General features: G+C 37.2%; 1 long non-coding RNA gene across 1 annotated transcript; it reads left to right on the forward strand.

Annotated features, from left to right (window-relative positions):
* The first annotated feature begins 7205 nt into the window (after positions 1-7205).
* LOC111947377 (uncharacterized) lies at positions 7206-12053 on the forward strand. The gene is made up of 5 exons (XR_013655775.1): positions 7206-7314; positions 10476-10653; positions 10744-10891; positions 11052-11161; positions 11480-12053. It is a non-coding gene; the product is annotated as an uncharacterized LOC111947377 (long non-coding RNA).
* Positions 12054-12947: the final 894 nt, after the last annotated feature.

A 12947-nucleotide genomic window follows, 5' to 3' on the forward strand; every position in this document is an offset into this window, starting at 1 on the left:
GATTTGATGGCATTTAAAATCCTCTGAAAGGATGGTTTCCTCATGGATGCATTAAAAATATATAATTACAAAGGTAGTAAAAATAATTTAGTTCTTTAAAACTAACATTTACATAATGTTCACATAGCATTTGTGCAGGAAACAAAAGTCACTTATTCATATCTTATCAAATGAGTCACATCTTTTTCACAGCAAGTTTGATTTCATATTAGTTGTAAAGTTTTTTTTTTATTTTTTGTTTCTTTAGCCTCTGTAGTAAAGAACTGATAGGCTATGCCTGAATTCCCACCCTAATTCATAACTACTATAGTCCGGGACGATGGAGTGCCCTGGATTTAAAAAGCAATTCTGACACCTTGCTGACTACTTTTGTTTTGTTTTTTTAAACGGCGAATATGACGTCACCGATTTCATGAAGTAAAAATCTAATTGATTTGAGCGTTTTATGACGATTTCTTATGTATCCTCTGTGTTCGGATGCTGGAAACATTGGTTTATTTTATAAATTGTTCAAACGCAATGCTTTGTGGTCTATATTCGCCAGTCTAGTTAGCATCATTGCACACTGGTTTTTCGCAGACACTTCTGGGAAATTTCTAGAGCACTCGATTTTGAAATTGTAGATTTGGACAGCACTACAAAATGGTGTGTTGTTGATTTACTTTTGTAACGCATGCTGCAGCATCACGTTTCTTTTCTTTTCGTTTCGTTTCAATTTTTGTCATTCAACGAATTACTCTGAACAGATATTACATGGTGCTCGGGGACTAATCATCCTTTTTATCCTTTTATCATCCTTTTTTGTGCATAAAAAAATTGTTACATTGAAAGAAGGGGAAAGGTGTTCTGATGTTCTGAGTGCCAACCAGCTAGATATCTGCTGCTTTCCACATTGCCTTGGAGTACTCATGTTTTTTTCTGCTTCCTGAGATGTCTCTGTCTGTAACCTGGCACAAAGCTGTCCACCACATCTTGTACTGAGCTTTATACATCTACTCTTACAGCTCACAGGGGCACAGGCATCAAAAAAATCTTTACACGGGGATGGACTGTGAGAATAGTTTGAAGTCTGATGAGACGGATATGAACAGAAAGAGAGGTGGGGTAGCCCCCACAGGGGGGTTCCTTTGCTGCTCTCTGTGATGTCTGAGACGAGGTTCTGCAGCTTTCACATACTTCAGCTGATCTTTGAGATCTTTGGACATCAAGATCAGTGGAGGATCTGCTTACATGTTCAGGTCATAGCTGCTGTGGACATCAGGAACTGCAGCTGAAGAATAAGCTTTGGGTTTAAAAAAGACCCATTCAAAAACTGAACTTTAACTTTTTTAATAAACATTTTCAAACTGAGTTGATTGTTATCCGATTCAGTCATTCCCAACAACCAGTAATTATTCTCTGATTATATGTTCCCATTTCCTTAGTAACCAATCTCTGTGCAAACTTTAACCCACATGTCACTTTTGAAGCCAATATCAAACACATTTTCAAAATCTCATTCCTTTACCTCAGATATATTCCCAGAGATCATCCCTCTCTCATCTTGACAGATGCTGAAAGTTTGATCCCTCTATTTCCTCCAGGCTGGACTACTGAAAGCCTTTTTAAGGGGATCCCAAACAAGAGTCAGCAATTTGATCTTATCACGCATGTTATCCTGCAACTTCAATGGCTTTCTGTCTAAACCTTAATGAAAAAGGAAGTTCTTACTTTCACAGGAGTTTTTAGCTTACATTATCTAGACTTCTGTGTTTTGTCGCATCAGGATGAAAAATACATTGCCTCCGCACTGAAGTTAGTGAAAGAGAGAAACATGCTGAGAAAAAAATGCTTTGTCATGGACAATGTGTCTCTCCTTCTGAATGTCGGATTGCAGTAAATGGCACCCTCAATGGAGTTCCAGAGTACATCTGTCTGTCTTTTCAGAGGCTTCGTAATTGTGTAACTCCTTCCCTTCACATTTACCTACATTACAAATGATTTGTATTGCTCTTTGAAATCATTATCATTCTTCAGTATCTTTGCGCTACATCTTCTCACTCTAACAGTATGGAGCATTCCCATTGTCCATAAATTCACTTTGCTTTGCTTTAATGTCAAGTCAGATATAGTCTTCCTTTTATTCTTTGCCTAGTCTAACAACTTCCAAGCCGATAATGATCAATGATTCAGGTATGACTTTAAAGGCCACAGTAGGGTTCAGAATGCTTATTTTTCCACGTCTGAGCTGGCATCTGGCTTGAAACTGTATGGCTGGATAGCTCTAATATTTCTTGCCAATTTTGCTAATGTTAGCTTTTGGTTGTGAGGGACAGAAAGTTAGTGGGAGACAGAGTAAACAAAGAGATGATGGGATATTCGAGGGAGGCTACAACTCGGTGGCGAGTGTCTGATGAACTACAGCTGCTCTACACAAACTATGTCCTTAAATAGACAAAGTAGGTATTTTGATTTTGGCTAACAGCAACATAATCATAATCAAAAGACCACAGGAAACACTTTTGCAATAAGTTAAAAGATGATTGGAGAGGGACTTTAAAAGCTGGGCAATTTTTCTGTTAGGGATCAGTTAACACTTCCTGGCATTTACTTTTGGTGCTACTTCTGGTGCACCGTACAGGTACTGCACCCATGATTCTGAATTAGCTTACTGTTATCCAGAGAGTAAGATTTACCCGTCCTTGGCATTCGGGAAGCTAAGCTTCAATTCTAGGCATCCGGCTGGGGTTATTATCCCAGTGTTCTACACTGAAGTGTCGGGTTGAGAACCTGTGATGCTTTGCTTACCGACTGTGTTCTTCAGACCCTGAGAGTTTTCAGCATCCCTGCACCACAAGCTCCGTCCTGCTGCAACTTTTGCTCTACAGCTGAACTAACTGCCAGGACCCGACAGCCGCTTTAGTAGATGGAGTGAGCGGGTCAATTACAGGCGCTTGGCAAAGGGGTCCTGCCAGTGAAGGCTAGTACGAGTGGCTGAACTGTGCTGCGGCCGCTGCCAGTGACTAAGTGCCAGCTATGACAGCTAACCCTTCAGGGGTAGTTTGGGTTGAATGAGTAGATGAGTGTTTTTCTTTTTCAAGTGTGTATGTGGAGGTTCTTTGTGTTTTCTAGTTTGGTTAAAAGTGTTTTTCTTTTTTTTTTTTTTTTTTGTACTAAGTTTATTCTGGGCAGAGTTGTTTGGTTTTCTTGCCCAGTAATTGCTTTTGTTCCGTTTGTTTGATCCCATGTAACTTATTTTTTTTCCCCTTTACTTATTTCATTGGAAACTTGTAAATTGTGCTTGCAGAGGCGGAAGCATTTGGTTTGTGTGTTGGGTTGCACTGTTTACTTGTTTGTTTGTACTCATATTTAATTTACACTTGATTATCTTGCAAGAAATACAAGTAATCTGGAAAACTTCACCTGCACTGTTCAGTATCCAGGTATTTATCAAAGAGTTTGGCCAGATTTGGCTTGGATCAATTTTAGGTCATCGAGTTAGATTGAATCAGATCATTCAAAATGAACCAATATTGACTTTGAATCATGTTGAATCGTCAACCATAAACTATGATATGAATCAAATTGTTGTTAGAGTTAACTTTTTGCCCCTAGTTGTTTGTATTTTTAATGTAACTCAATGGGCTGAGCAGCAGTCTGTTACTCAGTTGGTAGGGTATTCATATCCCATGGTTAATATTCATTGTGTCCTTAGGTAGGACACTTTACAAGACACATAACAGGTTGTCTTCCATACAAGATGGTCCCCTAGAAACTTGTTGGGTGGGGATTGCCTCAATTTTTACACCTTTGCTTGCTTTAGTTTGCCTTCCCAACCTGTGTTCTTTAGGACCCAAAAAAATAAAAAAATAAATACATAAAACAGATTAAAAAAAAAAAAGTTATCATTAGCTCACTTAGAGGTAGTAAAAGGAATCTGACCAAAGACTGAAGAAGCAATCATGTATCCTATGTACCTCTTACACTATGCTCACCAGCTATACTGCAATTTGATTCAGGCTATCTCTAAAGTTGTTTTTTATTTTTATTTTTTTTTATTTTGTTTTATGCACACTACACATTGTGGGTCTTTTACTGTCATTTATTTATTTTTTTTACATTTTTTTTTTTTACTTTTTGTGTCCACAGAAAGTCCATGGCGTATTCACACTCAAGTGAACAGTACCGGAGTATGTTTTAAAGTGAGCCAGCACCTATATTTTCAGTAGGCCAGAGTTCTGGTGGGCTTTTACACTTCACAAAAAAGCTGACTATCAGAGGATAGGAACCATGGTGTGAATCAAATCTGTCAGTGTGAATATTGATGTTGTACTAAGGTTGTTTCGAGCAATTGCTATGCACCGCTGGGTGTATTGTAACTGGCTTCATAGAGATTAATAATCCTGTCTCTCTAAAATCCACTGAATTGTATCCTAGCTTCCCTCTGGAAGGGCTGGAATGGCCGATTGTGCTTAACCTCTACTAATGAGAGCACCAAAGTAGCTAAGCAATAATGATCTTTAGCAAACATTATTGTGGCTGTTTTAAGCTTGTGCATGCCCAAAAGGTTTTTTTTTTTTTTTTTTCGCTTCATGGCAATGCTACACTTTGCACTAAGTAAAAAGAAAAAAAAAAAGGACAAAAAATCTAAAAGTAAATGCTGCACTTAGAAACTAAGTTTCTTTTTAAACTAAAAAGAACACAAGATCAAAAACACAATGTGAAGAAATTTCCATTCAGTATGAAACAGCACGGTGGCGCCATGGATGGCATCATAACCACACAATAAGAGGGCGTCTTTTTTTACTCTTGACATGAGGCTTTCTATGTATAGGGTTTGCCTGATCTCCCAGCCACGTTGGATTTTCTCTTGGCTTTCTGACTTCCTTCCTCAAACATAGAAGTTAGAATGATTGAGAATTTTGCCTTCCTTGTGTATTTTCATCATGTCCCTGTGATAGACTGGGAAATTCTCCGGAGACTCCCCCTTTTACCAGCTGGGATCAACTCCAGCCCTCAAGTAACCCCAGACAGGACGTAGCAGGTTTTTCTTAAATAAATGGGTGGACTTTCATTTCCGTCAGCATCAATTTGATGGAATCCTGGCGAGCCTGAAAGAAGACATCATTAAAGAACCAACTTTCATCAGTGCCAAAAACTGCTTGGCAGTGCATGGCAAGTAATTAAATACTTTTTAATATGTACTTTTAAGCCTAATATCATGATAATTAAACTTTTAATAAGTGCTAACCCACTGATAGCCATTATTTCAAAGGAGCAGTCTCCTTCCCCATTGAGTATCTGTCTTCCGTCTTCCATCTATGAGGGACAAAAAAATACATTAAAAAATAAAACAACAGTTATTTAAAACACTCCAGGCTGGCACCAGTCTGAGAAGAACATCAGTAATTGGACTTAAAGAGATGAGTCCTAGGGACAATTAACTGTCATGCTGTAATTATTTAATGATCAAAAAATAATGTTTTGATGCTCAGACATTTCAGATATGCACGGGAGACTCAATTTACTTACAGGGTAATTTCATAAAGCCATTTGCATTTATTGGATTGAAAAAAAAAAAAAAAATTTCAGACTACTTTATTTAAAATTTAAAATATTGTTTTGTCTTTGGAATAAACATTCTGAAATGTAAAAAAAAAATGGAAACATTCTAACAAGTATAAAGCGTTTTGAAATATTAAAATATGTAATATATTAATTTAATATCATATTTATTTTGAAAGAAAACAATCAAAGGTAGCAGGTGTTAAACATGAAAAAACATCACTTTTTTCAGCTAGATAATGTGAGCTGGAAAAGAAAGAAGGCTTTCTAGAACCCAATTGGAATTACTCAATTCATTTGCCGAACTTTTATCAAGCATTGTTTAAAAAGCCAGACTAAATTACTATTTTAGCTATGTAGCTGTGTGCTACCCAAGGACACAATGACTGGGATTTTTATTTTTGTGAGCATGTGGAAGTCCAGACCAACTGACAGCACTGCAAAAATGAAGTTTCTAACCTAGAATTATAATCTTAAATTTAGTCCAATAATCATTTAAAACTTGTTTTAAGAATAATTTACTATGCAAGAGAAGAATTCATTAGATTATTAATCTTGTTACAAGATTATTAGTCTTTTATTTCTTACTTAGTTTTATAAAGGCTAAAATTAGTCATTTTACATGTACAACAAGATAAATTACTCGCAGAGGCTTGAATTTTTATTTTGTGACCATTTTTAGCTGTAAAGACTTGTTTCAAGACCTAGTAACATGTGGACTTGAACACTGCAACAGCAACAAAGCTGTTAAGAAAAGTAATATTGCTATACCTGTTCTGTAACCCTTGTGCTATCCTATGCACTTTAACATTAGGAGTTGGGTCATCTAGACCCACTAGACAGTGCTCTGAACCTTTTTTCTTCAATGATTTTTGATCTTCACTGGTGTCCATGGATAACATGAAATCTTTCCACCTTTGTCATGGTAGGGAGAACATGTCAATGGAAGGGGGGGGGGGGGGGGGGGGTCATCTAAGATAGATAGAAAAAGGGATAACCCTTGTGCATATCAGTAACAGAACACAACTGTCACAAAACCTTCCAATCTTTCCTGTAATGTGTTCCAAATTAATTATTTCTGAGACAAGGCCCAACTCCTTCTCATGTAAAAATATATGGGATGCTCTGTGCTGATATCATTTTGACAGCATTCAAAAAGCTGATTATGGTTGACAAGTGATTAACAGACATTTCTGAAGTTTAGTTTAGATGACCATTGTTTAAAAAATGTGCTTTGACTCAAACATAATACACATATGTCTAAACAACCAAGATAAATAATTTTAACAGGGAGATGCAAAGGCAGTGTTGCTTAGGAATTACAGTTTTCTAAGGAAACAATGGCTTAAATCGTTTCAGATGCTGTTCAATCAGATTTGTAAGTCTTAATACGCTCTGCATTGGTAAAACGGGTGCAAAAACAATCTGGACTATCTCAAAGTCTGAAATAACATGAACATACGGTACTCCTTTTCCTCCTGCGGTCAATACCAGCTAAGAAGGGAATGGGGGGACGGGAGGGTTTCATAAATAACACAAAATTTATTTTCCCTAGTATTACCATACAACAATAATAGAGGTGAGTTTTAAAGTAGTGTGTATAATATCTTCTAATTACATCATACAACTTTGTGGACAAAGGTACATGTTTTGCGGTAACCCTCTCACCCCCACCCCCCTCATGTCATTTGGTTGCGCCTGTCCTGACGGTTGGAAAGAGAGGGAAAAGCAGCAGCCACTTTGAACCAGACCCTTCTGATAGCCTGTTCGGTAAGTTTTTCTGAGACTATTTTTATTTTATTAAATATTATTACTTCACTCAATGTGAACAAATATTGTTCCCCGAAGCCTAATGACAGCTAGGTATCCAAGCTAGTCGACAAGTGTGACGAGGCAGCCAGTAGCAGAGCGGCATTCCGTCTCTTCTAGGCATGTTCGTATGACCTAGCTTAGCCACCAGAATTTCTTCCATTTAGAGGAACGCGAGGCTGCAGTGTTTTCTCCGTTTTATGAATGAGCGTCACTAGATCGGTGCGTACTATACATGCAGGCTAATATTTTTTGTTGTAGTTATCTTCACCTCCCGGAAATTTAATCAGTAATCAAAAGCGAGCAGGTGCTGTTCCCCCCGTTTGCAAGGCTCCGTCCAAGAAGTGAATGCTGGGACATGAGGTCATGTGACAGGTTTTGAGTAAACTGATAGGCTGCAACCAATGTCTACAAACATAAAGGAGCAAACGTAGCTTAATGAAATACTATTGGATTGTGGTATAAAATAATAAATAAATAAAACAGCAGTTTTATTATTGTTTTATTTATTTATAAAAATCAATAATGACTTTTGAAAATACTTCAAAGTATTTTTACACATAGAGCCACATGATAGTTCAAACCCAGGAAACGAGTCTGGAATCTCTCTTATTTATTAACTTGAAAAGTTAAAATGTAAAAGGAAAATAGTGTAAATAGGATATCTGTTTCCAAAGGTTTTTTTGGTCAGCTAAAAATGGATCATTTTATAAACATTATATATGCCATGAAGAAGATTTCAGTGTTTACTCTGCCTCACAGCATCTGTTTAGCTTAATTGAACTGTACAATCTTTTCGGTTATATTCGTAATTACTTATTATTTGTTGATAATGAAGTAAAAATGGATTTGATATCAACCTTAACCCTCCGGTCGTGTTCGCATTCAGCCCCCTACTTTAGTGTTCCCGGTCAAAATTGACCGGTCTGTTTTAACTGGTCTTAAATTAGCACACAAAAAAAATTTCACCACCAATTTTTTTATTAAACATTCTTTAGTTGAGAACAACATTTAAAAGTAGTGTCTAACGACAATTTGTAGATGTAAACATTAAATAACATCAGTGAAAATACAATTGGGCACTGAAAATGAACTACAAAATGAACATATAATACAAAAAATAAATGGAAAACCAAACACCAAACTCAACAGGGTGTGTGTGGGTATGTGTGTGTGTGTGTTTGTGTGTGTATTCATGCACATGAGTGGCATGTGACACTCAGGTCAGAGTGGGCCTTGCAAACATAAGCATTACATTTGCAGCATGTCAGGCTCGTTTTGATGTCTCTAGGGGCACAGAGGCCACAACGCTTCCTTTTCTGGCAACACTCCAGCTAAAATCAACAGACCTATGTAGGCTTGGAGGTCTACCAGGTCGATTTCTCTCCAGGTGTCCCCAAACACACGCTTCCCCTCCAGATTTGTCATCTCAAGTATAATTCCCTCAATGGACTCTGGTAAATAGAGTTGGAAGCTGGACTTGATGTCATCCACACGAGATGCTGCATAACGCGTTGGTCCTGGTGTCATCTTTATGATGTTTTCCACTCTCGCTCTACCTCCTCGGTCCTGGGGGGATGATGACCAGAGCAAGTGTCCACTTTTGGACTGAAATGTTTCCTCAGGTGCCTGTTCTTCAGGTGCCTTTCCCTCTCCATCTGTTGACTGGTCAGTCTCCTCAGAGTCTGGTTCAAAATCTGTGATGTCTTCCAATTCCGAGACATCCTCCTCTATCTCTGGTTCAATTTCAGTGCCCTCTTCATCATGCCCAAGAACCTGGACCAGAACCTCTTCCACAGAAAAACGCTTCAGTCGTCTACTCATTGTGCTCAGAGTAAAAGGAATGCAAGGCAAACATCGAGCTATATATAGTATGGGGTTGTGTAAAAATGATACATTGATTAGTCTGGAAGGTGTGGTTCACGTGTGATAGGTACAGAAGCGTGGGGAAGAAATGGGTTCACATAAAAGACACCTGTCTAGTCTGTGTAAACATATGATACATTGATTAGTCTGGAAGGTGTGGTTCACGTGTGATAGGTACAGAAGCGTGGGGAAGAAATGGGTTCACATAAAAGACACCTGTCTAGTCTGTGTAAACATATGATACATTGATTAGTCTGGAAGGTGTGGTTCACGTGTGATAGGTACAGAAGCGTGGGAAAGAAATGGGTTCAAAAGACACCTGTCTAGTCTGTGTAAACATATGATACATTGTATCATTAGGAAGTTGGTTCACGTGAGAGGATCGGCACATAAGCAGAAAGACATGTGTACCCACAAAAGAAATTGTGTGTGTGTGTGTGTGTGGGTGTGTGTGTGTGTGTGTGTGTGTGTGTGTGTGTGTGAGAGTGTGTGTGTGTGTGTGTGTGTGTGTGTGAGAGTGTGTGAGTGAGCTGGGGCAGTGTGTATGGGGATGTTTTCTGTATGTTGAATGAATTTACTCTGGATACCCATTCATTTCCTATGACGGTCACTTTTGACCGGGAACACCACAGGTGTAACAAGGTTGATTAAAACACTCAAAATTGAATGAAATAGGTGATCATCACTTTTATATGTTCAAGTACACAGTGTGAAGGATATCATAAGGTCTTGAGGTAATCAGATGTAAAACATAATATTTATGAGTATTATAAGTTGTAAAACGGTCAGATTTGACCCGAACACGACAGGAGGGTTAATTCATGTAGTTCTCTGACTAGCTTTGCAATGATACCTCCCTTACTTGGATTAGACAAGTTATGAGAAGGTTATGACACTAAGAACTCGTATCTTTGATTCAGATCGCAAATATGTTGTTGTTTTGCTGTTTCCTTCAGGAATAAAATTATGCCCTCTATGTGATCACTTAAAATGCTTTACCTTTTCTTATTTTTTTGACCTACCTTAATTATCCTTATACCATTGGATATTGATATTGTTGATATTGAGACATTACAGCTATTGTTGTTTACATTTACATTGTAAACAAGCTTTTATATACAGCAGTGTAAGATGCTTTCTCATTTATGTTGCTCTAATAAATAATGGAAGTATAACAGTTCATGTCGGCTAAAACCCATTGTATAATTCAGAATATGTCTGATATCTTCACTGATTTTTATTTTTCATTTTGGCAGAAACGGATAGCCTCGATAGATGTATAGAGAACCAAAACCAAACCAAGATGCTGTCTGCCAGATCCTTGACCTCGGATTTCAGTCAAGAAAAGCCTTCATTGAAAGTGATGTCCTAAAAGAAGATGATAGACCTACAAAGATTCTGGAGGCATATCCATGTTTCAAGGAGCTTCATCATGTAAGCAATTTACTTGTGTTTTTGATTGGTTGTTCCCCCCACCGCCCATCTTTACTAAGGAGGCATTTTTGTATGTTACTTGTGTTTTAGGTGATGGAGGAGCTGCGGTGGATCCAGGATATGGGAAACGGCAAATTCAGATGTCAAGTACAGGACAGATGGGAAGACTTCTGCTCACTAGTGCAGTTTTACAGAGTTTGGAAAAAAGTGTTGAAGCCTCCCATGAACTTAAGTGGAGGTAACTCATTTTACTGTCTTTTTTTGCATAATGTTTTCAGAGGTGTTGGTCAGAATTGCGTTGTTATTATGCAAACTGATATTCAATTTAATGTAAACTCAACATTAAGCTGAAAATGAAGTTAATAACTGAGTTATTCTATTATATTGTTCTATTTTAGTTGAACACAACGTTGCACTCTTCAGAGCACTCCCAACGCTTTTCCCATCTCCAACTTCACCCCTTAAGAAACTGGCACATGCTAGTGAAGCATTGCTGCATGTTCTAGAGGTGAGTTTTTGTTCCCATTTGAAACTTTGATTTTGTGCTTGATTTTTGTTTGTCTCTGATGGTCTGTAATAACTGTGGGTAGAGACTGGAAGGAATAATGTGAGGATCCCAGCATTTATTTCTGTTTTTTTTTCTGCCACTAGATATGCAAAATGGTGTTAATGACACCTAAAAAGCCTAAATACAAGCATCTACAAAAATTATATTAATTTTCAAAATGGCAAATACGACCCTAGTGATGTTTCATTATTACTAACAAAACATTTTTAGTAAAAGTTACAACATAAACTGTTTTACCCTAATTATTTTTATCTTTAGCCAACAGATGATCCTGCCAAATACCTGGAGAAGAGATCTTTCTCCAGCCCGGTGTTGCTCTTTGATGGGTCCTGCTGTCTCGTGGCAAGTGGAGAAACTCCCATCACCACCTTTGCCAAAGAAGATCTTGGCCATAGGTTGTTTTATCTGTTGGCTTACCACTACACCTTCCATCTCACCCATCCCAAGTTTGTGGCAACCCTACTTTGTCAGTCAGACAGAAATATTGAAGGACAATATTCACGAGCGGGACACCACAAGTTCATAAAAAAAGTATCGGCAGAGTGAAACGTTTTTACTGAGTGGTAGAGCTCTCACGGTGAGAAATGAATGCCTTGTTTGGTGATGTTAACCAGAGACACTCTTTTTCTTATTTCTCTTAACCTCAGATTATTTACTAGTATGGCCTGCATCAGCGTTCATTAAGATTTAGCTGTAAACCTATGTTAAATTTTATGTTGAAATGCTTCAAGCAGTTCTTTGTATTTGTAGAAGCAGAAGTATTCTATGTTAACAGTGTATTCAAAGCAATTTTGAAAAAAGCAATATAAATAAATATTGTTAAGTATACTAATCCTGTATGCTTGTATTTTTCTTGTCTTGGTTTGAGCTACAAAAGCTAGTAATTACACAATACTAGCTTTAATTCAGCTAGCAATAAGTCTTAATTCTACTATAATAACTCTTGAATTAAAAGCATATCTTCTTACGGTTATCTAGTTTTAGGGTCTTTTTACTCAAAGTGAGTAATAAACAACTGTCAAAGAAGAATTTATAAACTAGTTTTGAGACTTTTTTACCTAAAAAATAGTGCTTGAAATGAGTATTTTACTACTAATTTTGAGTTGTTTCTCTCTTTCTAAAAGCCAAGATATTTTTTCTTATTTTAAGATATCTTATCAAGTGAAATTATCTTACCCCACTGGCAGATAATTTCACTTGTTTTAAGACAATATAATCTAAAAATAAGTCTAAATTTCTTGTATTTAGACAGTCAATTTTTGCAGTGAGGCAGACCCAATGCACCACAGTCATCCACCTAATAGCAATAAATCAGATTCATCCTATCCGTTTTTTCTTTTTTGTTCCTCAAACATGGTTTGGGAGTGTATTTCTTTTAACTCTCACTGTTTTTCACTGATTTACTTCCCCCTTCTGCAGTGGAATTGTGGGGCAAAAAAAAGCAATCAGCGAAATCACCTGGTTTCATGATTGTTCGAAAACAAACAAAAAAAACTTTCATTCGAAAACACATAATTGAACTCCACTCTGTGATAACAATTGCCAGTTTGGAGCACCCAAACAGTCATTAGCTTTTAAGTACCTTTTTTCCCCCCTAAAAGCGTCTAATAGATTGTGAACATGAACATGATTTACGATTCTAATTAATTATCAGTTGGGCTATGGCAAAACATAATTGCTGTCAAAATGATTGATCCTGTTTTTAAATATAAAAGAAAAAAAAAGA

Source organism: Oryzias latipes, chromosome 4 (assembly GCF_053564925.1).
Source record: "Oryzias latipes strain Hd-rR chromosome 4, Olatipes_Hd-rR_3.1".
Lineage (NCBI taxonomy): Eukaryota > Metazoa > Chordata > Actinopteri > Beloniformes > Adrianichthyidae > Oryzias > Oryzias latipes.